Genomic DNA, 12,047 nt, shown 5'->3' on the forward strand with positions numbered 1-12,047 from the left:
CCTAGGGCCAGGGAGGGCCGGAACCTAAAGAAGGAGGGGTGGCCCGGCCAGTACAAACTTCTGCCCCCATCCCCATGTCCGCCTCTTAAAAAAAAAAAAAAAAAAATCTTAGCCTGGATTTTGAGCACCGTCGTTGGTTACCAGCCGTGGGGACCCATTCCGGGGGTCCCCTCCGGCCTGCCGTCCGCGCAGGAGACCCCCAGGGGCAGCCTGGCCCCGCCGGGCCCGGGTCCCCAGCCCGCCATCACCCGGGAGGGGGCGGCGAGGCGGCGGCCCGGCCTGGGCGGGACAATGGCCGCGGCCGCCGGGGCCCCGGGAGCCCCCGCGCTGGGGAAGGGGCTGGCCTAGGGCCCGGCGCCGGTGCCCTCCCCGCTCGGCTCTGGCGGGCGGAGGGGGGCGAGGAGTTCCTTTGTGGCTCTGCCTCGGGCGCGGCGCGGGCGGGGGGCGCGGCGCAACTTTGCCAGGCGGCGGCGGCGGCGGCGGCAGCGGCGGCGAGCGCGAGACGAGGCCCCGGGGCCCGAGCGGGGCCCCCAGCGTGCGGCCCGCCCCCGCCCCCCGCCCGGCCCCCTCCCCTCGCGCGCCGTCGCCCGCGCCCGGCGCTGCCCACTCGCGGGAGCGCCCGGGGCCGGACGGGCTGCGCAGCCGGAGAGGCGGGGGCCCGACGCGGCCCCCCCGGAGCCGGGCGCCTGGCGCGGGGGCTCGCCGAGCGCACGGGGGGCCGCGCGGCGCTGCAGACCCAGCCTCCCGCCGCCGCCGCCGCCGCCTCCTCGGCGCTTGCAGAACCCAGAAGTGAACAGCAGGCGACCCGGAAGGTTTGCGCGCGGCTCCGCACCGAGCCGGAGCCCGAGCCGGAGCCCGGAGCCGGAGCCCCAGCCCGGCCCTGCGAGGGCCGCCGGGCGCGGGGCTGCGGCCGCGTCCCGGAGCCGCCGCCAGCACAGCCAGGTCCGTGCGGGCCCGGGGCGCGCGGGGAGCGGGCCCGGCGGCGGCGGGCGCCCGCCCGAGCGCCCGCCCGCGGGAAAGTTGCGCCGAGTTGCGGGCTGGGGCGCGGGCCGGGCGCGGGCGCTGTCAGCGCGGGCCGGGGCGCTCCGAGGGCCCGGGGCCGCCTGCGCCTCGGGCCCGGCCCGGAGCGGCGGCGGCGGCGGCGCGCGGGTAGGAAGTGTCTCCGGCGGCGTGTCTGGGTCTGCTCTCCGAGTGTGTGCGTGTGCGTGTGTGTGTGTGTGTGTGTGTGCGTGTGTGTGTGTGTGTGTGTTTTCTTAAGCCGGGCTATTCAAACCTGCTGCAATTCTCCGGTAAACAATGATTCATGGGGCTTAATGCAAATAAACGGATTGCAAACGGCGCGGTTCGCGCACTTTGCAGCCGGCCCGGTGGAGCGGCCAGTGCCGGATTTCTCCCCTTTTTTGCAGATCTGCAGAATATGGCGTCCCTGTCCTGTTTTAAAAATAAGCCAGGCTGCCATTTTTGTTTTTCTTTTGTCTGAAAATTTTAATAAAACTGTCTGAGAATGTGGGAGAGGCGGCTGGAAGCAGAGGGGGCACCCGAAGGGTTGGCTTTTTTTCCTTTTCTTTGGCGAGAGCCGCGAGCCTTTCGGGGAGGTGAGACACAATGCAATTGCACTTTAAAGGAAAAAAAAAAGGAAGCCGCTGGGCGATTTGGGGGGGAGGGCTGGGAATTTAAAGTTAACTCCGAAAGTTTTCTTTTTTTTTTTTTTAGCTTTTTTTTTTTTTTTTTTTTTTTTTTTTTTTTTTCGGAAGGCGGTGAAATGCCGCGAAAGGATCTCGCGGCCCATTTCTCCCCCCCTCCCCCCCCCTCCCAGGCAGCCGCCTTTGCAGGATTTTTGGGAAAAAGTTAACTGCCGGTTTCCTCAGAGCTGCGGGGGGCACGTGGAGGGTTGGTGATGGGGACTTGGGGGGACCAGGAAATGTCTTTTTGGAAGAGGCTCTATAAAAATGGCATTGTAAGGAACTATATCCACAGATTTGGCAAATATGGCAATAGGGGCTCTGAATGGGCCCGCGGTTTCCAACTCAGACCCCTGGCATGAGGAAATAATCCTGCTCTCCCGTGTCCTGCCTTGGAGCAGTGTGTGTGGGGATGTGGGGGTGTCTCCTTCATGGGTGGCCAGGGGGCCCCCTTGTAGGCAGGAATCATGCCCCGGGCGCTGGGGTGGCTTCTGGAGCCTCCGGCAGTGTGTTTGGTGTTTGGTGGTTGGCAGTTAGAGAGCCCCTTCTTTGATCTCGTGGGCCTCCTGGCCTCTGGAGGTGGCATCTGGTGACACATACCCCCCGGGGTGGTGGGCTTTTGTCAGGGTTCAGGCTAGGGGGGGCCCCAGTGGGTTTTGTCTGAGGGGAGGGGCAGGAGAGGGCTGGTCGGTGTGTGGGGGGCACTGGTTTGCTAGTCTGAGCCTCTCCCTGGTGGTCCTCCTACCCTTTATTGCTACTTCTGTCCACACTCTGAAGGCACCTCTCTGGGAGGTAGTTTGGACTTGGGCAAAGTTATTGAAGTATCTTGCTGGACAGGTCAGAGCCTGCTGGCTTTGAAGGCTACAGGAGGGTCTGAAGGCCAGGCCCAGGCGCTGTCCAAGGCTCCGGGGCAGGTTGGGCCTGGTCTTTCCCTCTTTGGGAAAGTTTGTTTAGGAAGGACCTTGAGCCTTTTTCTAGCCCCTGTCCCAGCATCTCCAGGAGGGGAGACCCCTCTAGTTCTCAACTCCTGGTTTGTATCCTGTCTCTACATGACAATGTGAGCTCCCTGAGGGCAGAGTCAGGGATTGAAGGCGGGGTGGGATGGGGGGGGGGGGGGTGGTTAGGGGTTCAGGGCTGCAGAACTTGGCATGCCTGGGCCAGAGGGTCCCAAGCTAGGTGTTTTTCAGATGAAGAAACTGAGGTTCAGAGTGGGGCAGTGACTTGCTCAAAGTCACACTGCCAGTTAGGAGAGCTGAGATAGGGCCCAGATAGATGTCTAGGCTCCCACTTCTGGGCCCTCTCCACTGTTCTCTGTGGAGGCCCTGACTGCTGGAAGAATCATTTTGGACAGAACTGAACTGGAGTAGGACAGCACGTCACCCTTCACTGCCCGCTAACCGACCATGGTAACCCTGGTGTATGAATGGAACTTTACAGTTTGCATAGTGTGGTACATGGTTGTTACCACATCAGGTTCTCCCCGAAACTCACCTGGGTTGAAATTGTCGAGGTGGGGATATTTAACCCCATTTCAAAATTTAGGAAACTGAGGCTTGGAGATGTTAAGCAGTGGTAGATGAGGGCTTAAACAAGCCTCCAGACTCCTTGTCCAGGCCTCTAGGTGGACTTTGGTGCTTGTAGATAGGACTTTCCCCTACCTTCTAGTGTTTGGTCTCTCAAATTCTTCTGCTGACCCAGCGACTGTGTAAAAATCTAGAGGCCCCAACCCTATGGAATGTCAGAGCTGAAAAGGCCCCGAGAGGTCACCTGGGCTCAGAGAGGGGAAGCCAGTGGCTTGAAGTCAGTTTGGGTCCCAGCTAGGACCAGAGCCCTGGTCTCCTGTTTTCCTTCCTCCATGAGACACACAGAGGGAGAGTGAACCACTCTACCCTCTGCTAGGCTCCACTGGGCCCTGGGAAGCAGTGATTGCTGCTGGTGGTGATTGCTGATGGGGTAGCGGGTACTATAATGGCCAACACCTCCCCAGAGACGTGGGTTTGTCCAGGGGCTGAGAAATAGGCTATTTTCAGGCTTGGGGAATGGAGGCAAGATGGCCCCAGATGGAAAGGAAGCTGTGTGTGGGTGAGGTGTGGACTGGGTCTGAAGCCAGCCTGGCCTGTCCTTTCCTGGGCAGATACTTCCTTGCCCTGCCTTTCTGTAAAGCAAAGCCAGCCCTTCCTTCCTTCCTTCCTTCCTTCCTTCCTTCCTTCCTTCCTTCCTTCCTTCCTTCCTTCTACTGTCAGTGTTTATTTGTTCATTGGCTTTCTAGATCATCCCTTTATTCTTTTCATTATCCATTTGTGAGTTTAGTGGTTGGCCATTTCGGTAGCCCATCCCTCCATCCTTCCATCCATCCAGTCCCCAGCTTACCAGCACAGGTTGGATGGCCACGTGAGGTACAAGTACAGTCTTCCTGGGCTCTGAAGCCAATGGGGAAGAGGTATGAGACTTCAGGTACGTGGAACACAGGGCAGTATTCGTGGGTGCCTACATGTGTCACAGGGAAAGTCTTTTGGTGAAGAGGAGGCTTAAAAATGTCAATGGTTTTAGTTCCACAGACCATCATGATGGTGGATCCAGGTCCTGGGACCAAGTCCCATTTGTGAATCAGACTTTACAGTTTGCACAGTTTGCATGGCTTGTGTCACTTTGGGCACATTCTTCCCCTTTTTCAATCTCAGTTTCTTCGTCTTTAAAATGAGGTACACTGTGAATCTCTTGTGGGTTTGGGGGGAGTGATAACAAGAGTGTCTGGGCTGTCTCCAAGCCCTGGCCAGGCTATGTTGTAGGAGCTCAGTGTATGCGACCTGGATGGTAAGGATTGCTGATCACCAACCTCAGCCCCGCCTTGATTTTGAAACCCATCATGATGTCGTCAAAATGAGCGAAATGATATGGGGACCCTGAACACCCTGCCCTGGCTTGTTGTGCCCCTGCTGAAATTCTTCCAGTGTTTCCAGGGCATTTCAAAGAACAAAAAATCCAAAGTTCTTTGTGAGCCTACAAGGCCCTTCGTGGTCTGGGCCTGCCTGGAGTCCCTTGGCCCCCCTGCACACCCCCTCCCCAGGCCCACCACCTCTGCCACACCAGCTTCTTTCTGCACCTTGAATTTACAGGTTGTTGGCAGGGCCTTTGCATATCCCCCACCTAGAACCCTCCCAAATGTTTGCACAGCCAGCATCTTCTTGTCTCACAGGTTTCCGCTCAGATGTCACCTCCTCCGAGGGGCTTCCCTGACCACTTGCTCTGGAATAGCTTCCCACTCTGTCACGTCAGCACCTTTCCACTTTCTCTTGTGGCCCTTATCAGTATCTGAAGCTTTCTCATTTATTCTTTATTTGCACTTCTTGCCTGTCTACACTGCTGAACATGCTTCAGCCCCTCGCAGGCGAGTCGGCAGGTGTTGCCAGCACGGTGTGGCTGGGGCTTTAGTGGAGGTGAAGAAATGCCAGGAGCCCAGGTGTGGCAGTGGCCCTGCGTGTAGAGCAGCGCCTGGGAGATGAAGTGACACTGAGCTCTGTCCTCTTCTCCCCCGGGAGGCTCCGGGCTGTTGTTAGGAAATAACGAGGTGATTAAATCATGGGATCTGAGAATCTCCGTCTCTTCCAGTCTCAGAACCTTTGACACTTGGAGTCTTCGTGTGCTCTGATCTGGGATTTAGAATCTTAGAAAAAGGACTTTCTCTGCCTTCCTATTTAGCAGCGCAGAGTACTTCTTTTGGATCAGGCCACGTTCCAAGAGAGTTTATAAGTGTTAACGTATTAAATTCTCATTGTCGTCACCCCCACTTTACAGGTGAGGAAATCGAGGCACAGAGAGACTAGGTAACTTGCCCGAGTCCACAGACCTTGGTGGGGGCATTTCAGGATTTGAACCCAGTACTCTGGGACTCCTTAGAATCCTACAGCTATTGAGGGGAAGCCCAGCCTCACCCGACACTCCCCGCCCCTGCACAGAGCAATAATCCCCCTCCCACACCCTTGACAAAAGGGCCTCTGATCTCAGCTGGAGTGGTGGGGCGCCCCCAGCCTCTTCTTGTCAGACAAATTGTCCTTGCCAGAAAGATTTTCTCTACAAAGTGTAAAGTGCTGTGCTTTCCCTGTGAATAACAACTGGGTGGTGATGTTAGCGTTATGGAGTCCCAGTGCTTTTGACCTTGTGATTTCATGACTTTGGCAGCCTTTTTCTCCCCACTGAGTTGTGAGCTCCTTGAAGGGCAGACAGCTTTGGTGCACGGTGCTGAATGTACGGGCGAGTGAAAGAATGAGTGTGTACAAAGCATGGGTCCCGAGCTCCTCCTGTGCCTGGAGCACTGTGCTAGGCACCTGCCCAGGGTATCGGACAGGCCTGGTGTACTTGGGGAAAGAGGACATTTCTCTCTCCACGTAGCCCCAAGAAAGTCTACCTCTGATGATGTTTATGTACCCAATTCCTTGAGAATCATTTGAGATCTAAGGTCATGCACTAATTGGAGGGAGGTAGGCCTCACAGATTACCCAGGCAAACCTCACCCTGTCCACTGGGGGAATAAAGCAGGAAGGGAGAGGAGTAGGTAGGGCTTGTCCAAGGCCACACACACCTTACAATGCTTTGCGTGGCACGCTTTCTGCTCCCCAGGTGCCAACAGGCTGCCACAGTTATGTGGCTTGGGGTTTAAGGGCAGGAACAGTGCTTGTTGGGGAAGCTGCCCCCTCTTTAGTACCCGTCTCCTTACATCCATAAAGGGGTCACATTCCTGGATGTACAGGCCCCATAAGGGGCCCGGTGCCTCGCCTGGCACTTGGGTGGGATTGAAGAGGTGGGCATGGCTTCCTGGAACCTGCGGCTGGGGCCGGGCTTTGGAGACTGGGTAGGATTTGGGGAGGGGACCAAGTGGTGTCTTCAGTGGATAAGGTGTGTAGGGAACGCCAAGGGATTTGCTTCTGGGGCCCAAAGTGTCCTGCCTTGTCCCTGCTTCATCCATATAGCTATAGGATACAGCTGGGGGAGATGGGCCCCCACCATCTGGGTCCTTCTCTGAGCTTTGGGCAAAGGTTTCATGCTCCTTGAGGGGACAGACTAGCCATTTCAGGTTCTTTGATGAGGGGGAGGGTACCTGGCTGGGGTGGGCACACCCCCAGATACACTTAAACATGCACATTCATACATAATCACACTATCAACCATTTCACTACCATCCCTTTTTTTTTTTTTTTTAAGTTTATTTATTTATTTGGAGAGAGGGAGAGGGAGGGGCAGAGAGAGGGGGAGAGAGAGAATCCCAACCCAAGCTGGCCCCATGCTTAGTGTGGAGCCCGATGCGGGGTTTGATCTCCCAACCGTGAGGTCACGACCTGAGCCGAAATCAAGAGTCAGACGCTGAACCGACTGAGCCACCCAGGCGCCCCTCGCTACCGTTTTTGACGTGTTCCGCCTGCCCGGTTTTGCCAACTTGGGCTGCTCCCCTGCTATTTCAGAAACACCACCAGACATACCCCGAACCGGGCCTGCAGGAGCCAGCAGTTCAGGAGGCACGTCTGCTGGAGCGCACATCCACACACACGGTACACACACATCACACACACACATGCACTCCCGCCACTCACAGGGTTACCACCCCTGCCTATACCCTCCCAGGAAACGATGCGTAGCTGCAAGCCTGTCCCTCATGTGCGTTCCCACACCAGCTTCATCATCTGCACACGGGCATACTTGGGCACGCGTGTGTCTTACATGTAGGTGCATCTTGCAGGCACACACTCGTTTCCACCCACGAAGGCGTAGCCTCACATCCTGGGCCTTGCGCATGAGCCCTCAGGTGTACCCTCGCACTGGCGTGTGGACCCATGCCCTGCCTGGATCTGCTTGCGGCGGTGGAGCTGGCAGCTCAGCTTCTCCCCTTGGTTCAGTGGTATTTCTTGAGCATTTACTATATCCCAGGCCGTGTGCTAGATGCTGCTGCAGGTAGAGGTGAGGAGCGTCGATGTGGTCCCTGCCCTCGCGGGGGAGACCCACATTACACCAAAGAGCACACGGATGGTGATTGATTACAGATTTTGGCAAATGCTAGGAAGGAAATACTTCTCCGGGAAGCTACGCTTCCCTATAACTTCTTGGTTTTAGGTTTACTGTGGTGTATGTAGGGCAGAGGTGCTTCTGGGAGGGAGTGCTGAAGTGTTCCAGGTAAAGGGCATTCTGGCCAGAGAATGGCCTGGGCAAAGACCATGAAGTGGGAAATCAAGGAACATGGAGAAGGTGATGGCCCCAAGACCATCACCTTGGGGGTGACGTAAAGGGACGGTGTAAAGGGCAAGGGCAAGGTGGGCCTGGTGTGGCAGGGCCTGTAGTAGGTCTTCCCCGGCCTGTTTGCCCCTCTCCAGGCGTCTAGCCTGGGCCCTCCCCACCCTTCTCTGACCAGCCAACCCTCTGCTGACTTGCCCTGCTTAGGGCCCACTCTCTTTGCCGGCCTCTACCCCAGGCCTGTGCTTTGTCTGACCTGCCCCACAGGCTGCCTGCCCCCCCCCCCCCCCGCCCCCCGGGGATCCTGAGGCATAGCATGAGAACACGCTGTGACCACCTGCCAGGGCTTCCCAGCCTGGGACCTCTAGGACCCGTCTAGAAAGCTCCTGGGGACCAGGCCAGAGCCTGGGGGGTTCAGCATTCGGCTCTCCCGTTTGGAGTTAATCCCAGACTTGGCTCTCCAGCAGTCGGCGGAGCAGCCCCTGGGGGTCCTGAAAGCCTGCCTGAGCTGCTGTACTCCCCCCACCCCAGCCCAGTTCACCTCCTTGGTTGGTCAGATTTCCATGTGGGTCTTTGGAATGTTGGGAAGGGCTCCCTTACGCCTTAGAGAACCTAACAGAACAACAATAGCTAAGGCTTACAGAGCCCTTACTGCACCAGGCACCATTCTCAAGACTGGGTACCTACGAACTCCAAATGACAGCGACAGCCCTGTGGACATACCATTGTCATCCTCAGTTTGGTAACAATCTCAAGGGCCCGAGCTGGGGTTTTGACCCGGGCTGTTTTGTACAGAAACTGCTTTTAGCCCCTGAGTTGCCATTTGTCCCTCAGAGGATCCAGGAACCCAGGCTGTGATTTCGTTGAAACTCTGTTTTATAAAGGTCATACAGCAAGCTGGCGGCAGTGGGTTCAAGCTCCCTCTGCCCTCATCAGCTGTGTGACTGGGCCGGAGCCCCATTCTTGACTCCAAACAAGGAAGAGATTGGGGTAGAAGCCAGGAGGGCGGGGCCCTCAGGGGATGGGAGAAGGGACATGGGGTCGGGGCCTGTTGGGTGCCCGGGGTGTGTGTTTTCTAAGAAGTCATTTAGTTGTTCGTCTGTGTTCTTAGCATCTTTCTGAATGTGTGTCGTGCTTTGAAATGCTCACAGCATCTACTTCACAGGGTCGTTCGGAGCCTGAGAGAAATGCTTGTCAACTGTCTGACAGTGCCTGGCATGGAACACGGGCGCGGTTACTTCTTCTTGTCATTTCATGCCGGCAGAAGGAGTTCCGTGTGGGGATGGGAGCTGGGAGTCCCCAGGGGAGACGGAAGCAGAGAAGGGCATGTATTCTAAGCCAGCAGAAGGGTAACTAACCTCAGGAGCTCACAGCTATGCCAGGGACTGGGTGGACAAGGAACCAGGCAATTCTAGCTTAGTGGGATCAGTGCTGTGGTGGAGGAGGCCCAGGAGGCTGTGGGAGCTCAGGGGAGAGGCTGCAAATACAGCCGGGCGGTGAGCAGGAAGGCTTCCCCAGGGCCATGACACTTGAGCTGACTGGTGGTTGATGGGAACCTGGCAGGGCTCCAGCTGGGTGATGGCCCCAGATGGAAGGACACGGGCTGTGCAAAGGCACGGTGGCATGAAAGAGAACCTCAGGTTCTCTTGCCTGGGAAGGGGAACCTGGCCCATTCTGTAAATGAGGGCGCTGAGGCTCCCAGACAGTGTAACTGCCCTGGGTATCTCTGGGTGGCTGGTACTGGAGAGCGGGTGGGGCAGGGAGTGGGAGGGACTGCGAGGGGAAGGGCAGCATCCCAGCTACCACTGACCAGGGCACAGATAGCAGCCCCTCTCTCTGCGGATCGGTCCCTCCCTCAGTGAAAACTGCCCTTCCAGCCCTGCGGGGCTGCGGAAACCCAGCCTAATTGGATCCAGGACCCTCGGGAGCCTCGGTCCCCACAGGAAGTTCCCAGGCACGAGCTCCCTAGGCTGGCCTGGCTCTTGGAGGCAGGGTGGGGCCCAGCAGCTGGGGCTCAGCACTCTGGGCTGCATGGAGTGGGGACACATGGAGGGCAGAGGGGTCGTGAGAGGCCAACTTGGAGCGCATGGGGGTCTCAAGCTGGGAAGATGGCAAACTTCAGCTTCTCTCTCCTCGACCATCTCCTGCTTGTCCCTCCCAGGCCATCCTTCTGGCCCCATAATAACCTGTCCACTGAAAACCCCGACCATGGCCTTCCCCTGCTCAGAGACGTTCCATGGCTCCCCATGGCCTTTTATCCAAGCACTTCAGCCTGGAACTGTAGCCCTTTATGAACAGCCCCAGACACCTTTCCCTTCTTCCTCTGCAAAGTCCTGCACCATACCCACGCCAGACCAAACGTGATGCTTTGTGCATTCCTGCGTCTGGGCCTTTGCATGTGTACTTCTTACTCCTTGGCCTGCCCTTCCCTGGCTTCTCTTGACCTCTCTGCTTTCCTCCTTTAGTAAGTCCCACCTTCATGAGATCTTCGTGCATCCCTCAATGGGATGAACGCATCTTTCCAGGAGCGCCCCCACCCCATAGCTCACCTGAGCCCCAGCATCAGCTTATTGCCACTCTGGGGCAGGGAGCAGGTTTCAGAACGCTTAGCTACCCTGGGAAGCTAGCCACTTTTCCATGTCTTTGCGCACACCGCCCCCCTGCTTGGAATGCTCTTCCTCTACCCTCTGGCTCTCTTGGCAAAGCCCTCAGTCTTCAAAGCCCACGTGGACAGACCCCTCCTCTCTCAGGCACAGCCCTTCTCTCTTAGTGAAAGTTTATTGAGCACCTAGCATGAACTAGGCACCTGAGCACTTACTGTGTGGCCAGCACTTGGCCCTGGGGCTGCATTGGTGGCCCTGTCCTTTCGAGTCACGGCTGGAGGGAGTTTCCAGAGGCTTGATAGAGAGATGGCAGAGAATGCAGGGGGGCTGTGGGTATGGATAACAGGGTAATCTACTTTCTGCTAGGGAGAGTTTGAAAGTGACCTTTAGCTGAGACCTGAAAGAAGAGCCAGGTGAGCTGTGGGGCCAAGTTGGGGTGTGGGGTTGTGACTAAGAACCAGACCCAAGCTCTGATCTCAGGGAGCTCACAGCTACGCCGGGGACTGGGTGGACAAGGAACCAGGCAATTCTAGCTTAGTGGGATCAGTGCTGTGGTGGAGGAGGCCCAGGAGGCTGTGGGAGCTCAGGGGAGAGGCTGCAAATAGAGCTGTGGCGGGGGGGGGGGGGGGGGGGGCTGGTGAGCAGGAAGGCTTCCCTAGGGCTGTGACGCCTGAGCTGACTGGTGGTTGATGGGCACCTGGCAGGGCTTTCGCTGGATGATGGAAGGACACAGGCTGTGCAAAGGCACGGTGGCATGAAAGAGCAACTTGTTTTGGGGGAACTGCAGGTGGTGTTGTGGGGCTGGAAGGAGGGAGGCCATGGGGATGTACCTGTTGGGATGCATATGGCCTGCAGAGCCTCACTGGCAAAGGCCTCTGTGCTGGGGATTTTGAACCATACCTCAGAAGTGATGGGAACCCGAGAGAGATTTCAAGCAGGAGTGAGTGACCTGGGCAGGCTTTGGCCTGGGCCTCCCCTCCGAAGCCTCCACCCAGGACGGGGAGCCCCTTCCTGACTCTGTGTTCCTGACTGGGGTCTGGGGTGTGGCTGGAAGCTCACTGTGGGACCTTGAGCAAGCCCCTGGCCCTCTCCTAGCCCTTCTCTCCTCCTGGGTAAACCCGCAGGGCCTGAGGCCAGAATCCTAATGGAGCTGTGGGCAGGGGTTGGGCTGTGTTGCTTAGCCTAAGCTTGCTGAACCTATAGTTTCATTAATATTCCTTTAAAAAAGTCACGTAACTACCCTGCAGAAAAGTCAGAATAGGGAAATGAGGTAAGTCCAAACCTGCCATTTCTGCTCTCACCCCAAGCCGGAAGCACTGTCACTGTGAGCATTCTGGCTTTTCCTTCCCTCCTCTCAGTACCTGGTTTTTATATGGATATCATTGCTCCGTCCGTCCGTACAATTTAGAAAATCTGCTCCCCTACCCCATCCCCCTGACAAATGTATCACGAGTGCTTCATGAGTGCAGTGGGGTTCCAGTCCTTTCTAACAGATCCAGTGTTAGGGTGGAAAGCGTGGGCTTTGGAGCCTGACTTTCTGGGT

At 57.2% G+C, this 12,047-nt stretch overlaps 1 protein-coding gene across 2 annotated transcripts in view; it reads left to right on the forward strand.

The window, feature by feature from the left end:
- The first annotated feature begins 763 nt into the window (after positions 1-763).
- The window catches only part of ZNF362 (zinc finger protein 362), a 40,497-nt gene continuing 29,213 nt past the window's right edge, over positions 764-12,047 (forward strand). The window contains exon 1 of one of the 2 annotated variants that reach the window (XM_086716370.1): positions 764-942. The gene's annotated coding sequence lies outside the window, so the exon portion shown is untranslated. The remainder of the gene's footprint in view (positions 943-12,047) is intronic. The other variant, XM_086716371.1, reaches the window with a different exon arrangement.

Source organism: Puma concolor, chromosome C1 (assembly GCF_028749965.1).
Source record: "Puma concolor isolate L17-30 chromosome C1, mPumCon1.1.hap2, whole genome shotgun sequence".
Lineage (NCBI taxonomy): Eukaryota > Metazoa > Chordata > Mammalia > Carnivora > Felidae > Puma > Puma concolor.